At 42.9% G+C, this 21,550-nt stretch overlaps 1 protein-coding gene across 50 annotated transcripts in view; it reads left to right on the forward strand.

Annotated features, from left to right (window-relative positions):
- Positions 1-21,550, forward strand: part of SORBS1 (sorbin and SH3 domain containing 1) — a 228,098-nt gene that overhangs the window by 63,203 nt on the left and 143,345 nt on the right. For 2 of the 50 annotated variants that reach the window (XM_077878259.1, XM_077878263.1), the window contains exons 4-5: positions 3,109-3,191; positions 4,888-5,072. The exons of the other annotated variants lie outside the window; for them this stretch is intronic. The gene's annotated coding sequence lies outside the window, so the exon portion shown is untranslated. The remainder of the gene's footprint in view (positions 1-3,108; positions 3,192-4,887; positions 5,073-21,550) is intronic. 50 annotated transcript variants of the gene reach the window in all.

The raw sequence follows: 21,550 nt of genomic DNA on the forward strand, positions 1-21,550 counted from the left end.
TTAGGATAGGCAGGCCCAGGGTTAGAGATCCAGCTCAGGCATGGGAGACTAACCAGATTGGTGTGTCTAAAACGACACAATGGACATTCTGGATCGCACAACCAGAGTCCCATCTGGTGGGCAAGAAGAGCTCCATGGTGGGGGTCCTCAGAGAAGCAAAAGGTCTCAGGTGTACAGGATACTACCCATTCAGCAAATATGCATTAATGCCTACTCTGTGCAAAGGCATTGCTCTGGGAACCGCAGATTCAGGGGTCTCTAGGCAGACTGTGCATATCTCTGGAGCTTAAATTCAAGTAGGGTGGCAAATAAGAATGTGAGCTCCATGAGGGCAGGAATCTTTGCTTATCTTGTTCACTGGATATCCCCAGCCCTTAGAAGAGCACCTCGAGTGCAAACATGGTGGGTGCTCACTAAAAATTATTTTATGAACAAAGTAAATCACTAAATAATAATTTCAGGTAGTAATAAGTGCCATGTGGTGGGTGGAGAATGACAAAATGAAAGGCTAGAGGGACTGTTTTTGAAAGAGTGACCTGAGAAGACTTCTGTGCATGGGGGAGAGAGAGGAAGAAATTATGTGCAGAGATCTGAATGAAGTGAAGGAATCTGGGGGGAAGTGTGTAGGCAGAGGGAACAGCGAGCGAAAAGAGAAGCCTTTGACGTAAGCTGAGCTTGGTGTGATAGAGGAACAGGAGGGCAGCCAGTTTGGCTGGCCTTGAGCTGGGCGGTAGGTATGGGGAGAGTGATACGAAATGAGATCAGTGGCAGGTGGGAGCCAGATCTTGTTGGCCATGATAAGGAGAGTGTGATTGGATACCAGTGGAGAGTTTGAGCAGAACGGTGATCATCTTTGTGCTTTACAATTATTTCTCTGGGTCCTGAGTGGAGAACAGACTTTAGAGGCAAGAACAGAATCAGTATAAACTGAAGGGGTCCAGGCAGGAGATATGGGCATGACCTGGATTAGTGTGGGGATCATAGAATGATGTGAACGGGTCAGGCTCAGGATATATTTTGAAGGTTGTCCCTGCTGGATTGGGTCTGGGGTGTGAGCAGAAAGAGTCAAGGGTGAGCCTAGTGTTTTAGGCTGGGTGAATGGTGTTGCTGTTTACTGAGATGGGTAACATCTGGGGCTGGAGATAGTACCTTTGAGAGTCATCAGCCTGTGGATGGTATTTAAAAGCTATGAGACTGAGATTACTTAGGTAGAGAAAGGAGGGCTGTGTCGGATTTGGACAGAAAACGAAGCAAAGGGTGGGTTTTTTTCCATATAAAATCCCTTAGAAGTGAGTGAAGACACATGCTAATGAATATGGTATGACTTCATGGAATATGAATATGAATTACTCAAATGAGATAATGATATAAAAGTAGTAAAGCCTCACCTTATATAAAAAAAAAAAAAACATGAAATACCCGAATCAAGAGAATTAGTTTTAGTTACATAATTTTAAATCAGGTCAGCTGAGTGAATTATAAACTGCATTTATGCAATTGGCACATGGCTTGCCTTTGGCTGGCAAGCAGAAGGTTCCAGCATCTTTTGCCATTAATAGCCTGTAAACTACACTGTTCTTTATCTGTACTGGAATTTCTGCAAGCCATTTTGATGACTAAGTTTAATTCACTGTTAATACATTTTGGATTTTTCATCCTATAACCATACCATCCAAAAGTTTGTGGTTTTATTTTGGGGGGGCGATGTGGGGGGGTAGAGAGGGCAAGAGGGAGAGGGAGAGAGGGAAGCAGGGGGAGAGAGAGAGAGAGAGAGAGAGAGAAAATATCTTAAAAGCAAGTTCCACGCCCAGCACAGAGCCTGATGAGGGGCTTGATCTCACAACCCTGAGATCATGACCTGAGCCAAAACCAAGAGTCAGATGCTTAACTGACTGAGCCACCCAGATGCCCCAAAAGTTCATTAGATGAAGGCTCACTAAAGTGAAAAAGCATGAAGGTCATTTCTTGTGCAATCAAAGTTAGATGTGCTAACATTGTGTGAAAAGGCCAAATGCCTTTTTTTGGTTTGTAGAACCACCATGTAGAAAATATTTAGAATATCTCTGAAATATCAAGGGTAAATGTTATAAGATAAAAAAAAGCAGCAAAAATATACCATGATGAAAAAAAATATATATATATACACCATGATGGTTGTAGGATAGAGAGGTGTTTCAGGTAGTACCCATATCCCTCAACTGTTGTTGACTGATGGGAGGTAATCGGTTCTGAATCACATACATTTTTATCTATTTGTGGGCTTTGGTCACAAAATGCAGCTGCTTCATATTGTATTTGTCCTCTAAGAGAAATCACCCCATTGAGCTTCCTGTACATTCTCTTTGGGTTCTTTAGTTTTTCCATTTTTACGCCACCTGGTGAGTTTCTTTAGTCTTGTAATCTCCAGGCCCCATAGACCTTTTTAACCTTCTCGAAGTCACCAAAGTTGGCTGGCCACCTCCCTGTCAGCCTGGACTTCATCTCTGGCCTCCCTGGTAAACCTCCCAGCTAAGCCCTCCCCAGAGGCTTTTCAGGGTCTTTTAGGAATCCGTTCTTTCTGGACACTGTCATTTTTCCTCCAGACCTAGTCTTTTCATGCCTTTTGTGGACAAAAGAATAAGAAACCCATGCAGCTGTTGAGGGCAGTGTGATAAGCAACTAGGTTCTAGGATGTGCTGTTTCAAATTGCTTGGGCAGTGGATAGCCCTAACTTGTATCTTTATTTATTTTATTTTAATTTAATTTTTTAAAAAGTAAGTTATTTATTCATGAGAGACATAGAGAGGCAGAGACATAGGCAGACTGAGAAACGGGTTCCTTGTGGGGATCCCAATGTGGACTCGATTCCCAGACCTGGGATCACAACCTGAGCCTAAGGCAGGTGCTCAACCGCTGAGCCACCCAGGCGTCCCAACCTGCATCTTTATGTATTTCAAAGCCCTCATACTTCACTGAAAATATTCTCAATGGGACTTCTGGAGCATTTAATAAGCATTGATTATGTAGCATTCTCTACTCATAACCAATGGTTTATGGGAAAATGAAGGTTTCAGTGGAATGGTATTCATGATGAATTGACACCAACCCAGGGTTTGTCTTTTCTCATAGAGTGGAACTTAAATATGATTAAAAAGAATGAAATTTACTGACAGTCATGGGAAGAGGATTTCTCCTTGCCTGATTCCTTCTTAGTAAGTGCTTTTAGAAATTAAAAAAAAAAAAAAAAAAAAAAAAAGCAAGCACCTTATCATATCGCCTGGAGACTGAGTAGTCAGGCATTAGAAAATGGTGGTGTTCTCAAGTTGCAAAGCAGAATGGTGCTTCAGTGCTTGTATGGTAGACCATCTCAGGAGGACATGTGGGAGAGAAATAGCCTTGTGGGGAGGGCAGTGGTGTAAGAAGGATGCTTGCCTTTCACTCTATACCCTTTTATACTTAAAAAAAAAAAAAAGAAAAGAAAAGATCCAAAGTGGAGTCACTTGTGCTAAGGCCCATGTCAGCAAACCAAGACTTAATACCTAGCCTAATTATGTAATCTTTAAGAGTCAATCTGGAATTACCTGGTCAGCACTAGTGAGGGAGGTAATCTGCGGGATAGACCCCTCTACCTCCCCCCACCCTCCCGAGGAAGGCAACCTTGCCTGGAACAGTCCACTCTTTACTAGGATAACTTCATTGCCCCACCTCCTTCTGCCTATAAAAATCTTTCATTTTGTCTAGTTCCTCAGAGCTCTTTTCTGCTACATGGGGCACTGCCCAATCTGTGAATCATTGGATAAAACCAGTAAGATCTTTGAACGTTCTCTGTTTTATATTTTAGCAACTTATGATTTTTTTTTTGTATCCTGTTTATGTATTAGCTTTAAAAAGCATGGAAAGGATCCCTTTGAGCTTTTTTTTTTTTCCTTTGAGCTTTTAATACATGATCTAGAAAGCTTAAAGTTCCTTCATTACTCAGTTTTCTAAGTACTTGTTCAACGTGTATTTTGATTGAAGACTCTGCCTGTTGAGTGTCCATTGCCTTTATTCATTCTGAGGTTCCATGTTCATCAATAGGTTGGGACTGGGCTTCTTGAACTTGAATTTCAAATTTTGCATATATTTTGCATAAAATCAGTCCAGTTGCTTTCTTCCCTCCTTCCTTCCCTTCTTTGTAGAAAGGATTTAAGGCTGTTTCTGACTAATATTTTATTCAGCAGCTTTAGACAAATGTGAATTTGAAATGCAGTGGACTTGCCATGAATAATTTGTGAGCTACAAATTATTGCTGCTTCACCCAGACATCTCTCTGCCGCCCTTTAGAGCAAAGTATTGTTGCACTATGGAATAAGACACAGGATTTGGAATCCAGTAATTGATAGTTTCTAACCCCAGAGCTCAGTCCAATTTAAAAGCAACCTAAACTCATATTCCTTAAGAATCTCAGCTACTAAAGGGATATGCTTGACATGGAGTTTGCATGAGTTGTCACCTTTCTTTAAGTGAAGGAATTCAGGATTGTAATACCAATGTTGCCGGTCCCTATGCCTCTGTTGATTTGTGTGAGCTCTTGGGGGGCAGCTTCTGCAGAGGTCACTGTCCAAAAGTATCTCTCTGGGCTTGCTGTATTGGTTTGTGTTACCAGACTTTCATATGGCCACGTTTAGGCCAAAGTTATCATGTCCTGCAAAGAATGCTATCCATTTCTGTCAGCAGCAACATTTTTGAGGTATTGGTATTTCTCCAGGAGATTTACACATTTGATTCTGTACTTTTCAAACAGGAAGTTTTATCACATTTGTCTGCCACATGTGAAAACAAGATATTTTCTCCTTTTCTAGCCAGTGATTACAAATAAAGAGTGAGTAACCTCTTTTGCCTTTCTTTTTCCTCCCTGTCTTGGGGAAGTAAACATTAGATCGTACTTGTGGCCGTCACTAAAACGGAGAGCCCATCATCATCTCCTGTGATTACTGAACATCATGGGAAGAAATGATTCTCATCCCTCCACTGAGTAATTTGGACAAGGCACCATCTGATACCTACCTCTCCGTGTGGTGCCCTCATCCTGCAGTCTCCTGATCAACGAGGAGGTGACTCACTCTGTTTTCCTCCCTCAGAGAGATCTTCTCTGGTTTGCTGATTATGGCAGTGATTAAATAAAAGATGGTTCCTGCAGAGGTACACTTAAAAAAAAAATGACTACATTATTTGTGCTCGAACTTGCACAATTGAACTTTCACTATTATAATCAGGTATTAGTTCTTAGACATTTTTGGAAGAGAGATCAAGAAACCCCTCTAAGGTACATATGCACATACCTAATTGGCATATGTCATATGTTCACATTTTTAGGAGGTGACACCCAGTTGTCCTGCCTTCTTACTTAGTCATACAAACCATTAGCATATCCTTATAAAAGTGGTTCTGAGTGGCAGGTTACCTGCTCTGCATGACATTTCTTTTTTTTTTTTTAAGATTTTATTCATTTATTCATAAGAGACACACACACAGAGAGAGAGGCAGGGACAGAGGCAGAGACATAGGCAGAAGGAGAAGCAAGCTCCCTGCAGAGAGCCTGATGTGGGACTTGATCCCAGGACCCCGGGATCACGACCTGAGTCAAAGACAGATGTTCAACCACTAAGCCATCCAGGTGCCCCTCTGCAAGACATTTCTATTAGAGAAAGATTAAGATGATAGCTCCGTTCAAACCAGTCTAACTTCATTGAAATTTGCAACTGCCAGATTTGTCCCAATGTGGACTCAAAAGCTGGAAATACTCTTGTATTATTTTAATAAAAAAAGGTAAGTGGCACCTTTATCTTTTTTACTTTCTGACAACTAATTTCATGTTTTTCTCAAGTTCATTTATTCCTTCTTTCTGCCTCCCTCTTCAAGAGAAGAGTTATTATGGAGGAATATAGATTTAAAAAAAAGTGTAGAGATCAACCTTCGTTTTCCAACAAAGTTTGGGTTTCTAGATGTTGCATTTGTTTCCTGAGTTAATTACATTTATGGCATCATATCTGTTGTGGTAGGTTGCAAATTAGCTGCCCACAAAACACCAGTTTTAAGTTTTTGAAGTAAGTGACCAGAATTTTAAAAGTCAGGAGATTTCACATAATTTGATTTCTAAATCCTCTTGACAATTAGACTATGTTGTAATATCGAGCTGTATTCTTGCATGGGAGCACCATGGGTAGAGTGAGAACCAGGGACTGTCCTCTCCTTGGAGGAGTGCAGGGGGCGGGGGGCATTCAGGTCCTAGTTTGCCGTAGTCTTCACACCACCCACTTGTTACCTGGTTGGCCCTCTCAGACTTTTGGTTTTGTAACCCATGATTAAGAATATCAGTTTAAAGCCCTATCTTGAAAAATCAGAGGATCTTGAGATTCAGCGAAACATCATTTTGGTATCTTCCTTTCTGAATAATGGAAGCATAAATTTAAAATGATAGGGAGAAAAATATTTGGGGCAGTGGAGTAGTGAAACCAATATTTTTTCCTTAAAGAGATTTGTGTGTTTTTAAATGGGAGGAAGGAAAGAAAGCAATAATGTAATTTTTAGAGCATCCTTTACAAATACCAAGTCATTATATTAGTTTTGAAGCGTATCATGTACTCTGCATAATATGGTTTGCCTGTAAAATTACCATGTTGGGAACATTTGTACAAATCTAATTATGTTTTCTCTTAAATATTTGCCTTTTTCTTCTTTCAAATAGAACTGAATTAGTGACCTTGAAGGAGCTGAACATTTTTTAATTTTTTTTTTCCCTTTTCCCCTTTATATAATAAGAACAAAACCTAAAACTGGAAGACAGAAGTCACCATTTTCATAGAATACAGTTGTTAGTTTTTGAGCCCTGGTACCTTCCAAAGTAACTAGTAGGTTACAGGAAAGGAACTTCACACAAACATGATGAAGCAACAAGCCAACCTAAAACTTTAATAACCATGTGATTTTAATCTGAACCATTCTCATTTTATGAGCTTTGTGACAGGCAGTTTGTTTCTTCTAATAATGCCTTTTTTCCTCTTAAAATTATTCTTGTAACCTTCTGAAAACAAAATGCTATCCAGGATACAGTGTCTCTGTGTTTCAGCTTTCTGGTTTTAGAGTGTGAGCCCATCACTCCATCACAGAGGAGCCTGGTGTCCTCACCCTGGCCCCCTGCCGCTTACCTTAGAACCACCTCCCCTCCCTGGGCTTCATTTGTTTCTTGTATTAAATGAGATCGTATTTGGGTTTCTCTCAAAGGCTGTCTAGAATTCTCTTGCTCTGTCACATGTAGCACACTCTCAGTTCTGGGCATGAGTTTTGGGAAACTCTGGTGTACTGGCCACGTAATAGGTTCTGTGGGGCTTAGAAGAGCGGAGTCTCAGTGGAGAAGTGTTCCTCGTGTCATCATGAATTCCTCGTGGTTGCCTCTAATATCCATGGGAGAGCTAAGGGTAATGAAATCTGTACTCCGTAAGCTTGTGGCACGACCCCGCACTCACCACACTTGGAGAGAACTTGGTAGCTCTGCTTTGTGGATGGGGCAGAAATGAACTAAGAAGGAGGATTTTTGGGCAGCCCTGGTGGCTCAGTGGTTTAGCGCCGCCTTCAACCCAGGGCGTGATCCTGGAGACCCGGGATTGAGTCCCGCGTCGGGCTCCCTGCATGGAGCCTGCTTCTCCTTCTGCCTGTGTCTCTGCCTCTCTCTCAACCTCTCTCTCTCTCTCTGTCTCTCATGAACAAATAAAATCTTAAAAAAAAAAAAAAAAGGATTTTTATCTTCTTGCCATTCTGTAGGATGTTTCTGATCATTGGTGCTCCCAGGTGTGTAAGTGGATCCATGTTCACTGGTTGGACTGTCACAACACTTGAATTGGACAGCCCTGGGTCATACTTTTCCTTTATGTCCTTGTGGCAGGTACATACCTCTTGGCCCCTGTGTGGCAAAACTCTTGACCAGAACAAAAAATAAATGCCCAGCAGAGAGGCTTTAACAGAATAAACGATACATGTTTTAGAACATGATCAACACAGGATGGTGCCACAGAGGCTGCTGTGTTTTTTGTTAGGCCTGTGTCCACAGTTGGCTGAGAGTGTGGTCTGCTTCTTTTTATTGGCTGACCACTTATAATGACACAAAGAGCATGGAAATATAAATATATACACATATATACACGTACAACATATGTGATATATATTAAACGTGTATGTATTTTATATTAAATATATTGGTGTATTTTAGGAAATTTCAGAAATAAATGGCACTTCAATGATTCTGTGCTGCTTAGGAGGGTGCTAAATGGGCTGTGTCTGTAGGGGCCCAGCAGGGACCAGAGTCTAGGCTTGCAAGGGCCTTGGGATTGTTTTAAAAGGCTCTTGGCAGATCCTAGGCTACATTCTTGGTTCACATGCCTGAAGGTACTGTGGATTTTGCACTCTTGAGATTGTCTCTTCAACATCAGATTTCTTTCTTCCTCTTTCTTTCTTTTCTTTTCTTTTCTTTTCTTTTCTTTTCTTTTCTTTTCTTTTTTCTTTTCTTTTCTTTCTTTTCTTCTTTCATGAGAGATACACAGAGAGAGGCAGAGACATAAGCAGAGGGAGAAGCAGGCTCCCTGAAGGGAACCCAATGTGAGACTCGATCCTGGGCCTCCAGGATCACGCCTGAGCCAAAGGCAGACACTCAACCACCGAGCCACTCACATGTCCCAGACTCACTGATTTCTTTATTGGTTTATTCAGACAACAGCTCTGGAGTAGCTGATACTTATGTAATGTTGTTTGGCATATGGAGTGTATCTATGTACCTTATCCCACTTAGATGTGTTCATTTCAGAGTCCAATCAGATGCATGGGCAATAGCCTGCATTGGTTGATGACTGTGGTTTTTGTTTCTTAATAGAGTCTTTTTACTTTCTTTTGTTCTTGTGAGCAGATATACCCACAGCTTGGCCTGGGCTATTTAGAAAGGACATTGGGACAGGTGGACAGAAGGGTTGCTACATGAGCTGGGTTTGGACAGTCATGCCCAGGAACGGACGAGGTAGGAGTCTTCTGCTGAGCATGAGTGGGGTGGGTGGGATGCGCTTGTGGCTCTGAGGAAGATGGAAACTATTTGGAACAGCTGCCATGGGCTGGGCATTAGGGGCTGAGTGAGAGCTGGGAGCAAGGCCTGAGATGAGAGCGCCTGGGAGAAAGCCGTGGTGGATAGCAGGTGTGGCCTGGCTGTGTGACTCAGGGATAAAGGGAGAGGCTTGAGGTGGGGAGGGATTGGACTGTTGCTTGATGGTTGACCGGATATAGGCATACCCCAACCCTGAGACTGTGGCCATACTGGGAGCTGTAGAGGTAGAGAGCAGAGAAGTTGTGAGGGGACCTGGAGGTGCTGGGCAGTAGCTCTTCTTAGCATGGCATGTAAGGCCCTTTACCTCTACATTCCTCCCACTGTGCATGCCCTGTTGGGCCACTCCTGTGTGCTTTTATATATATTATACTCCCCGGCCAAATTCTTCCCTCCTCCAAGCACTGGCCCAGTCATCATTGCTAGGAAGCTGTTCCAGCTTGCACTCTGCTCCAGTCTCTGCTGGGTCAACTGACCCTTCGCCCTGTCCACATGTCTCTTCCATGGTGCTGTAGAGAGTTGTTTACAGGCTGCTGGGATCTGTGGATCTATTGGTTTCTTGAGTACAGGACTGTCCTAGTACCTAGACATACAAAATGCATTCCAAAAATGTTTGCTGAATGGAGGAACAACTGCTATGTTGCAAGATTAGTTTATAACCGAATATAGACCTGGAGGAAAACTATAAGATCAGCTTGTCCAACTTATTCTTATGGTTCATGGAGAACTGAAACCCAAAGAGGTTGAGTGCCTGAGCTGATGTCATCACTGCTTGCTCAAGGCAGAGCTAGGTAGGACTCAGACTCACTTCCTCTGACTCCAAATGCCGTCCGTGTTCTTTGCACTGCACCATGGCATTTTCCAAATGTGTCTGTGCATGACCTCTAAGCGCGTGAAGATGGCAGGCCTCTGCCGAGCGCGTGCTTACAGCCTCATGTCACTGTTCGTAGGGGTGAGTTATCTCATTTTTCTCCTAGGGAGGAAAACCGTGTCCTGACAACCCAAGGAACTTTTCCTCTGCATTGTGCCAGGTTTACAACAGCCCTTACCTCACTGCTTCCCCTTCCCTTTCCGGGTTTGTCCTGGTTTATCTTTGGCGAGGGCAAGCATCAGCAACTGTTTCTAAGTAAATAGAGGAATTGCAGATTCAGGGTTTGTGGTTTCCAGCTTTTGGTGCTTTCGCCTGTCCCCTCCTGGCTGCTGTCTTTGCTGCTTCTGTCTCCCAAGTTGCCCTGATTTAGCACATATCGAAGACTGGTAGGGCACAGTGGGAGTCTCCTCCTTGGAGCAGGCAGAACGGACAGAGCTCTGAAAAAGGAAAGCCTTCAGAGAATGAGAGTGGGCCTAGGTCTGAACCATTCTGTATCAGAAACCTAAGGTATCTGTTGGTTTCCAGACCCATCCTTGGAGAGTGGGATAAGTTTGGGGGTACCTAGAAATGTTTGTTGTATATTTTCCATCTCCAGAACTTATCTTTGAGCTTTTGGATCATATTTAATGTTTAGAATGTCCTGTCAAGGGTTAAAGTCTCAGTGTGACAGAGGGTGGGGTGTGGCTAGTTCTCTTACTGCCTATTCATGGATGACGCAGTTTTGTGAGGTTGGTTCCAGTTCACTGCAGATCATCTCAACTCCCTGCCCATCACCCTTGGTCTGAAGTACCTCAGGGTCAGTTGCAGGACTAGTAAGTCCACTCAGTCAGTGCTGGGGGTGGGGGTGACTGTTTTGAACCTTTGGGCTCCTCTGTAAATTGACCAAACAATATATGGCAACAATTGCCACTTTTGGGGAAAAATGCTTTGGAGACCAGGGTCTTCAGATTTTTAATTTTTTATATTTATTTAGGGAGCTCTGCAGTGTTGTTCTCCCTTAGCACTTCCATATTCCTCTTTTCTTTTCTTTTCTTTTCTTTTTTTCTTTTCTTCTCTCTTCTTTCTTCCTTCTTCTCTTCTTCTCTTCTTCTTTTCTTCTCTTCTTTCTTCTTTCTTCTTTCTTCTTCCAGTGCCCCCTTTAGCTCAGAAATCCTGTGGCTTGGAAACAAGTCCAGTGTCTTTGGTTTTATAGGGCTTCTGAAGCCACTGTGGACCTTCTTGGCTCCCAGCCACTAGAGGGCCTGTTTCTGATTCTCCCTGGGCTGGTCTTGAGTTCCAGGTATTTGAGCTGGAAGTACATGAGCCAAGGATTTGAATTGCATCAGGAAGTATTTTGATTTGCTGTATTTTCTGCTTGGCATCTACTCATTTCCTTCAGGGACATCCCCTTCCTTGGGAAAAATAACTCCAAAGATGCTTGTTTGACCAATGAGCTAATAAGAAGGCACTTCCCTTTAGGGAATCTTGGTTTGTCAGTCACAGGTCACTGGGTGAGAAGGGCACCAAATGTAGAATGCTCCTGACATCTGCTCCTCCTTGACCCACCCTGCCAGCAGTGGTTCATGTGCTGGCCAGTAAGTTTGAGAATGGCATTCCTGGGGCAGAACCAGCTTTGACTATAGCAGACCAGAAAGTATTTCTAAGGTGTCAGTCGTCACACTGCTGGTATCTCCTCAAGGTACCCTAAGTAGTGGCTTCTCTGAACCCCAACCCTGAGCTCTCATCCAGGTGTGTGTAATCTTTCTCTGTAGTTATGAATGAGAGCATTAGAAGGGGCTCTGCTGGGGTCCCAGAACTGTGTTGGGATCTCATCTGGAAGCTCTCTGAGGATCATCACAAGGACCCTCCTACGGTTAAACTTGACTGCTCTTCCCAAGAACCACTTCAGGCTCTAGGTTTGTGTGAAGCATGTGGTCAGCCGAAGTACTACCTTCTAGTCCTCCTCCCCAGTTTTCCCCCAGGAATAGGTAGGCTTCACAGGTATTCATCATAAATCTCATCTTGTTAGATTCGATTCATCTCACAACCTACAAGGAACTCTTCATAGCCAGCCTTTGTCCTGTAACAAGGTGACGAGCCCTCCCTCGTATATATTGCCTCTAGATACAAGTTGTTGACTCAAATGTACAAGACAAGACTGAGTCTGCATGTCTACAGACTGGTGGCTCATTCATCTCTATACTGATCTGCCTCATTACTCGTATTCACATTTGTAAAATATCCTTGAACTGTTAAAGCCTGGTTCAAGGAAAGTTATGCTCATCTGAACTATCAGCCTTATAAATCTAACAAACAAGGGAATTGGTCAATCTGATATTTACAGTGAACCTCTGTCTGTTTTTGGTGATTGTCACTCTTACGTGGGTATTCACCTGTTTAATACTCCAGGCTAGAATTTTGCTGGTCACTAATGCCAAGCCTCTTGGCATATACTTCTAGAAATATATATGTTCTTCTTTTTGTTAATTATTTAGTTCCCGATCTTTGAACACCATTCCTTTCTTTGACGCTTCTGAAGGACTCCTGACAGTGATTCATCTATGACATGTGTCCATACTTTGGCTGTCTGTGGATGTGATTCATCTGAGCCTAGAAACCTGACTTGACTTAAAGTGGTTCTGGCTTTCTCAGCTCCACACCTGTCTTCCGCTTTAGGGATTTCTTACCAGAGTATGAAGAACATTCCCTCAGCACAGGCGAGGAGCTGCCTTTCTTCCCTGCTCTCTGTAACATTACACTGGGCTGCTCCAAGCAGGCCTATACTTCTTTGCTTTCCTTGTCACTCCGATCGTAGCTTTGCAAACAAACCAACAAACAGAAATCTACCCCGATGGTTATTCACATTTCTCACATGTTTTAACTCATCCTGGACGTTAGCCTTTTGGACCTTCTTCTGACTGATCAATGCTACTGTCATTATTTCAGCCTCAACTCTGTTCTGTCCTCCTGTGGCCCAGACATGCAAATAGAGCATTCCATGCTAGGAGTGCTTTGCAGCCGTTTAAAGGACTTTCCAGGGCCGTCTGGCTGTGGTTCTTCCCGGCTTCTTCGGACTGGGAGAGTTTTTCTCCAAGTTCAGATAGCCTCTGCCTCTCTGTTTGCCTTCCCAAAACTTCTCACGTGACGTCGTGTTCTCTCTAATTTTAAATAGTGACTGGCTCCCTGGGCTGCCTGGTACATAACCACACAAGGCTGAGTTAGTCACTCAGGACCGGTGTCAGCCATGTTGACCGCCCAGAACTTGTATTCCCACCCTGACTCCCCAAGAGACCAGCTCTTCCAGAACTCCCACCCAGGGCAGGACTGGGCTGGGTCCACTGATGCGTCTGCCAGAGTTGAATTCTCAAGGAGCATGTGGGCCTCTCCCCGAGCTGAGGCAAAAGACCAAGGCTGCCCCAGCCCCTGGGTCAGAGAGCCAAAGGAAGGGAATAGTCCAGGGGTGGGCCAGCGGAGCAAACGGGCTGGCTGAGCTGTAGGAGGGACATCTGAGGGAAGCTGGAAAGTTTGCTTGATAACTATAACTATATAACTATATAACTATAACTCTGAGGACTCTAATCCAGGCGGGCAGGGGACAGCAACAGGGCGTTCCACTTTTTTGTAAGAGGAACTCAGAATTGGGAGCATGCCCTCTGAGTTGCCATCCTATTTTGGGATGAGTAAGTCAAGGAGCAGCTCTATCCTGGAGCCTGGAAGTGCTTCACATTTCCTCGTTTTAGACTTGCCATTCCTATAGAGAAAAGCATCTTAACTTCATTACAGATTCTGGATCAGTAAGACTCAGGCTGGGTGGAAATTTATTTCTTTACTGTCTATGGACAAGGATTTACTGAGAAAAATCTCAGTTAAGGAATGTTGGTTTAGGGAGAGCTTTTTAGAGGACCCACTTTAGGAATGTGCATTTGCATACAAACAATGAAAGTGCTAATTAAAATGATTCTCACATAGTCATTTTTGCAGTGCAGGGACTGCTGCTTGGCAACACTTGTATAGTGGAAATGAGTGTACTTGGAAATAAAGTATTGCTCCTTTCATCCATCTAACCAACTAAGACATATTGAGCATCTTCTGTTTGCAGGGAACTGGGCTAGAACCAGGGGGTTGGGCATGGAAAGGTCAAGAGTACAAAACCTGATGTTTGTCCTCTAGGGTGACTGACCGACCAAGGGGTTTCCTGGGACATGAGACTATTAGCAAAGTCCAGGGAGAACTGGGGTGATCAGTGACACTACCTCAGAAGTTGAAAGATTAGTAGGAATTAACAAAGTACCTAAAATGTTCTATGTGTTGATAGAGACCACACCTGTTCACACTGTTTTAAAAATTGTCTGTTTTCTGCCATTAGGGTTTTTCTCCGTCCAAATTGAGTATTCAGCTTCCCTTTTGAAACTACATACTAACGTTGAAAGTATTTCTGTCATCATCATCCTCCTTATTGGCATCAGCTATCACAGGGCACCTGCTGTGTGCAGGGCTCTGGGCTTTGCTGTGTAAGGTGGGGCTGCTTTAGCATTGAGGTGCTGTGAAAGCCAGCTCCTGAGGGGACACCACTACCAACTCCTTGCCTTTTTAAAAAAAAGTCTTAGGGCACAGAAGGTGCAGAGTAAATATTTATGGATCAAAGCTTATTAGCTTTGCGGTTAAGCGTGCGGAGTCTAGAGTCACATTGACTCAGTTTCAAATTCTGTCTGCCATGTACTCGCTTTATGATTTTGGCTTGCTTGCAACTTCACCTCTGAGCCTCACGGTTCTCATTTGTGGAATCGGAATTAATACAAGGGGTTTATTATAATATGTCATCATCATCATAACAAATACGATAGGCTGTGTAGTATAGCGTATGATAGAACATACTCTGGACTCAGACTGCCGAAGTTCAGATCCCACTCCATAATTATGTGACCACAGCAAGTTACTGAGCCTCTCTGGGCTTTAGTTTTCTTATCTATGCAATGGAGATAATCCTAGTACCTATATCAGTGGATTGTTAAAAGTTAAGACTTGCACGTGAGTCCGTGAATCTTCTAAGAGGGTAAGTTAGTATGACAGCATTCCAGGCAGCTCCTGCCTGCAGTTTTGGCAAAGTAAAGCCATTGTTTGGGTCTCAGCGTTCAGTGAAAATTCCGATGTAATCTCAGGCCTTATTTTTAACCCTGCCCGCCCTCATTTCCCCTATTCTGATACATGATCATGTATGTCTAAATGCTGTATATACATGTGTATCTTAGAAAATGTACAGCTCATACACCACCTTGTGCCTGGCATGTCGTGTTACATAAACATTTGCTAAATTTTTTAAACTATTTTTATTTTTTTAGATTTTATTTCTTTATTTATGAGAGACAGAGGCAGAGACATAGGCAGAGGGAGAAGTAGGCTCCCTGCAGGGAGCCCCATGCAGGACTTGGTCCCAAGACCCCAGGACCACGCCCTGAACCAAAGGCAGATGCTCAACCATTGAGCCACCCTGGTGTCCCACGTTTGCTGAATTTTATAAACTATAAAACTTACTTTATTTTGGTTATTCTAGAATTGCTGTGAGTTTTAGACAGGGCTGATGTTACTCCCTTGTCTATTTGCTGTTACATTTGAGGGGCAGAAATGAGAATCTGGTGGGTTAAATGGTTTGCTGAAGGGAACCTGCCTAGTAAATGTTGAAAGTGAAAGTGGGCCTAAAATCCATGGTGTTTGCGATAAAAAGATACCAGTATACCCATGCACGTCAATCAAGAGCATATGGGTGTGCACAAAAACATTAAACGTCTGATATAGTAAACCTAATGACAAGTGGATAGTGTATTGACTTCTGTACCCACTGCTTTTGCTCAAATGTGCCACAATCCCCTGGCATTCTGCTGACTGATGCCTTCTGTGAATTACAGCATTGGGCTTGTACCCTCTGGTCGGGTTTCTGAAGATTACTAAGGTTGCCAGTTTAAACCTCATCCGGGGCATCTGGGTGGCTCAGTGGTTGAGCGTCTGCCTTTGGCTCAGGTAGTGATCCCGGGGTCCTGGGATCGAGTCTCTCATCGGGCTCCCTGCAGGGAGCCTGCTTCTCCCTCTGTGTATGTGTCTGCCTCTCTCTGTGTGTCTCTCATGAATAAATAAAATCTTAAAAAAATAAAAATAAAAAATAAACCTCTTCCAGATTCTAACTGCCTACTCTGGTTGGACTCCCTTTGGAGACCAAAAGATCTTACTGTATTTAGGTACCTTATATCAGAGCCCCTTTGAGGAGTTGTTTCATTGAGGGGGAAGCCCAGGCTAAATAGGAACACCCTCCTCCCCCTGCCTTTGTATTTGATAGTGACATTCTTCACTTCTTATAAGAAACTGGATTATGAAAGGGATGTATCAAGGAATGGGAACATAGGCTTAAAACATTTGCATTTGCCAGTCTCTCATCACTTAAGCAGATATCCTTAGGTTAAAATATGTTCACGTGTGTTCATGAACACGGACACTTAAAAAAAAAAGTGCTGCAGTGTCGGGTTAAAATATAAATATTCTATATGAGCAGTGAAAGGTGGTTTAGTACTTAAGTCCTATTTTTGAGCTCTGGAATTCAATTCCTTCCTGTTACCAGCTGAACCTGGGGCTGATGTATTAGATGAAAATATAGTCCTATCTTCAAACGTGGACAACAGGACATTCTGTCCTCCAAATTTCAGCGTTTGAATCGGGTGTTGCAGGAAACTTGGCACGCTCTCTTTCTTTTCAAAATAATAAACAGAGATGATGTGGCCTCAGGTTTCATCTGATGGGGCTTAGATGCTCTTGCCTCATAAAGGCTGATTCATAGACAAATGGGAACTAATTATAGTAACTTAAAAATAATGTCCCCATTTAAATTTGGCAAGACAAGATGCCTTGCATGTTTTGTAGGACATGAGAGACTCCGTTTCTTTAGTGGCATGGAAGTGACATACCCATTGCTATTTTAACCACACAGTGGTTGTGCTGGGTCACTACCTGTCTTCTTTATTTTTTTAGGGAGTTTTCATGCTCTCTCATGTACACCCCATGCACAAACATTGAAATACCTCTTACTACCATCTACACAGGAAATTCTTTCGTGCTGTTTATCCATTGCATTTTTTAAGAAGCAAGTGTCTGAATTGAAGAAAGTGGATGGCATTTTTTTTTTAAGATTTTATTTATTTATGAGAGAGAGTACCAGCAAGGGGGGGAGGCAGAGGCAGAGGGAGAGGGGGAAGCAGGCTCTCCACTGGGAGCCTGACTTGAGCTTGATCCCAGAATCCTGGAATCATGACCTGAGCCGAAGGCAGACACCCAACTATCTGAGCCACCCAGGAACCCCTAGATGGCATTTTTTTTTTCAAGATTTATTTATTTATGATAGACATAGAGAGAGAGAGGCAGAGACACAGGAGGAGGGAGAAGCAGGCTCCATGCCGGGAGCCCAACACGGGACTTGATCCCGGGACTCCAGGATCACGCCCTGGGCCAAAGGCAGGCACTAAACCGCTGAGCCACCCAGGGATCCCTGGATGGCATTTTTAATTTATTTTTTAGCTCTAACTATTTCAGAATTTCTATTATGAAAAATTATTTGGTGAAATGAATAGAGAATTGTCACAGGGTGTTCTGGTCACTTCTCACCCTCCAACTCAGAATTAGGTTGGAAGACCTTCTACAGCGATTTTCTTCAAATACTTTGTGTCTTTGAATTTGCTTTAAATAAGTAGGTAATACATGACCATGTTCAGAATTCAAAAATCAGAAAAATATTTGTGACAAAAAGTAAATCTTTCCCCTCTCTCTGTCTCTCTCTCGATTCCTGTATCCAGCCCTCTCTTCAGAAGCAATGCTGAGCACAGGTTTCTTATAAACTATGCTGGAGATTTTTCTCAGCCTCTGTAAATCTGTATGTCTATTTTCTTCATACAGATGACTTTATACTATTCATAGTGTTTTGAACTTGTTTTTCTATTTTACCATAATCTTAGAAATAATTCCATCTCTGGGCAGCCCCGGTGGCTCAGCGGTTTAGCACCGCCTTCAGCCCAGGGTGTGATCCTGGAGACCCAGGATCGGGTCCCACATTGGGCTTCCTGCGTGGAGCCTGCTTCTCCCTCTGTCTGTCCCCCCCGCCCCTCTGTTTCTCTCATGAATAAATAAATAAAATCTTAAAAAAAAAAAAAAAAAAGAATTCCATCTCACATTTTGAGCTACCTCATGGTCTTTACCAATTTTGTTTATGGTGAGTAGATGTGTCAGAGCACATAAACAGTAGTCTGTGAGTAGTATTTAGTCTGTTTTCCTCTTTTGCTACTAAAATCATGGAATACTGACAATCTCATACATCTGCCATAGGATAGGCACTGCCTCTCAGTGGTTATTGAGGTGGGCTTTAGAGCCCAAGGGCCTGGGGTTAAGTCTTAGTTTCTCCATTTACTGTTGAACTCTATGGTCTTGGCCAGTTACTTCTTTCTGGGCCTCAGTTTCATCATTTCTAAGATAGATTTGTCTTTGTGGCAGGCTGTGATAATTAAAAACCTTAGTCTTACAGACAAGCTAATAGACAAGCTGATAGAAAGCTTATAGACAGTGCCAGGCATGCCAACAGATGTCTAGTGATATTATTTTACATGATGTGGAAACATCTGAATTTGAAGATGTACTTATCTCTGTATGTTTCTGAACCACTAGTAATACACAGTTTTTGATTGTGTGGGTTCTGTCTCCTAAATTTACTAAAAGGCCATGGTGTTCCTCCCCTTCCCCATTTCTTTGTGTACATCCTGGAGGAGAAAAGGAAAGATTGTATTTCTGGACTCTCTACTCATGTGTCCAGACCCCTTCAAAGGCATAAAATATATTGCCCATGGTGATAAAATTTCACCCATCCATAACTAGCTTAGAATTTTATGATACCAAAATATCATTTAAGCAAATACCTTGTGTGTGTGTATGTGTAGGACTCATTTATTTAATGATTTCACCATATTTGAAATTATAAATCTTTGGCAAAGACTGGAGAGTATACTGACCCTGGTTTAGTTAACGTCAGTGGAAGGTACAAGGTCTTATGTCACCTGTAAATCTTACGTCATAGAAGACCACCACTTCTGGATGCAGACAAACCAAAGCTAAAGTCCCCATGTTGGTGTCTGCCAGCTGTTTGATCTTCTTGCAAGGCATTGTAAATGAAGACATCCATCCATCTCATAGGACTTTGAGGATGATAGGAGGGGTAGGTAAAGGACCCAATGGTGTATGGCACAGAGCAGGTGCTCACGAATCATCAGTACTTTCCCCTTACTGTCCTGCATCCCACTGCCTCCTGCCATCAGCACAGTGCCTTGGCAGTAGCCTCTTCCACCTAAACCCAGTGTTCTTCATCTCCACTCTCCTCCTGACTTGCTCTATGATGAACCAGTGTGCTTTCTTTGCTTCAGCTGGAAGGGCAGTTGATATCTCAGTGATTCTCAGTAGCATTTTACCTTATGTTAACTAGTTTTCAGTAAACACCAGCAAGTGAGTGAGTGAGAGTCAGGCTTGTCATTTACCTGCCCTAGTGAGGTCATTACTGTTTGTTTGAAAGCAGTAGCTAGCAACAACATTGTGGGATTGCAATTAGGGGCCATGGTGAGTTATATGCTAGCTCCTGAAGTGATCATAGAGAATGGTATTTTCATTCTTGGCTATTTCTTTTGAGAAACTTTGCTATAGTCAACTTATAAAAATTGTTTTCCTGGATCACTTTTTTGGGGGTGGGGGTACGTATCGGGGAGATGTCTTGAAAATGCTTCACTTCATCAAAGCTCCATTAGAAGGCACTTGCAGGAGGACTGTTTTAACTGTTTTATACCCACTTCCCAAGAAAAGCATGAGCCAGCTGGTTTATAGACTTAATGACTAGCTTTGGTTGGCCCTTGGTTTAATGTTTTAGAGGTGGGCTGCTGGGGACCCAAGCAGGGCTAGTGAAGCTACCACTGGAAAGGGAGCAGAAGACCTTTGCTAGATCCTCCAAATCACTTCTTGGGAGGGGAGCTGCTTTCTTTTGCATGGAGTGTTTTGTCTAAATTTTTGAAATAGCAGTCACACCCATATTCAAATGTGAGAACCAGGGTGCTCTCCAAAGACATGCACAGCCAGGTCCCTTCCATTCTGCAAACAAATATTTGGATAATAGGAACCATTGTTGCCACTGGGAATGCTCTTCCCAATTATCTTTTTTTTTTTTTTTTTTTAAACCTACTCAGGCTTTCCTATCCTTTCACATCTAGGTAATTCCCACTGTCCAGTTTTTTAGTTTTTTGACTCTGGGCTGTTTGGCTATTTGTTAGTTGAACTGGTAGTTTATTAACCTTGTCGCTAGGCTCTTTCCTGTGTCGATGCCTTGGCTTCCCCGCCAGGTCTTCCCTCCTCAGGCAGCTCCTGTGCCACTGTAGATGGTGGGCAGAGCAGGGGTTCTCAAAACGGGCTTCCCTCCTATAACCGCAACCCCCACACACTCTTCGAAACACACACCAGACCCACCAAATGAGACAGTCTGTGGGCAGGGCTCAGCAGTCTGCCACTTAACAATCACTCCTGGCTATCCACTGGGATGAAGTTAGAGACCCTCTGGTACCGTGAGAAGGACTGGGGTTTGGGGGTCGGAGATGCCACCTCTTCTATTTACTAGCTGACCTTAGGGAAGGGAGATTTTCTGTTTCTCTTCTCCTGTTCCAGGGGTAGTTTGTAGAAATTTGTTCTGCAGGATGTTAATGGGTGCCCCGGAGGGAGGAGGGGTAAGCAAATAGTTCCATGGGCAAATATATTAACAGAATGCTGCTTTAGTCCATTTCAACAGGATTCCTCATGGCCAGACTTCTCAGATACCTAAATATTTCACTGAAGGTCACTGAGAGTCGCCATGGAAAGATGTTGTGAATGTGTCAGATTCTAGAACATCTTTTCTGCTGTATGTTAGCTTTTCTGGCAACAGGGTTTTGTGGAGCATGTTTTGGGAGTTGCTGGCCTACGTGATGTGGAAGGGTCCTATTAGCCTTGTGATTTTACAACCCTGTTAACAAATGTGAAACTCTGAAACTTCAAACATAGGGTAAATCAGACATGATGCCAGAATTTATAATTTGGGTAAACCAGACTTACACAACAACTTGAGCATTGGAACAAAATGGAAGTAGCTAAACATTGAAGAATAAAAGGTTATATATTTTTAAAGCAGTGAGTTTTTCTTAGATAGAAAACCATAAATACTAGGGGAGAAGAGGGGAAGACAAGGAAAATGTCACTGAGCATATTTGGAGTCCTGGCAGGAATCCTATGGCACATTCAAATCAGGTAATTTAAGGAGATTTAAATAAAGCAACTATTTATAAAAGATGTAGGCAGAGTTTGGTTAAAGCAACAATGGTTGACGCAGGACTTATCCCTCTGTATATGCAAGGTTTTTCACCTATCCAGTCCTCATAATCACCCCAAAGTTAGGTTTTATTATTTCATGCTTTGCAGAAGAGGAAAGTGAAGTTCAAAGAGGCAGAGGAAGTCACCCTTGGATGTTAGCTGAGGAATGGAGGCACAGTTCTAACTGCTCTGTCAGATTC

The sequence above is a fragment of the Canis aureus genome, chromosome 29 (assembly GCF_053574225.1).
Source record: "Canis aureus isolate CA01 chromosome 29, VMU_Caureus_v.1.0, whole genome shotgun sequence".
In the NCBI taxonomy this organism is placed as follows: Eukaryota; Metazoa; Chordata; class Mammalia; order Carnivora; family Canidae; genus Canis; species Canis aureus.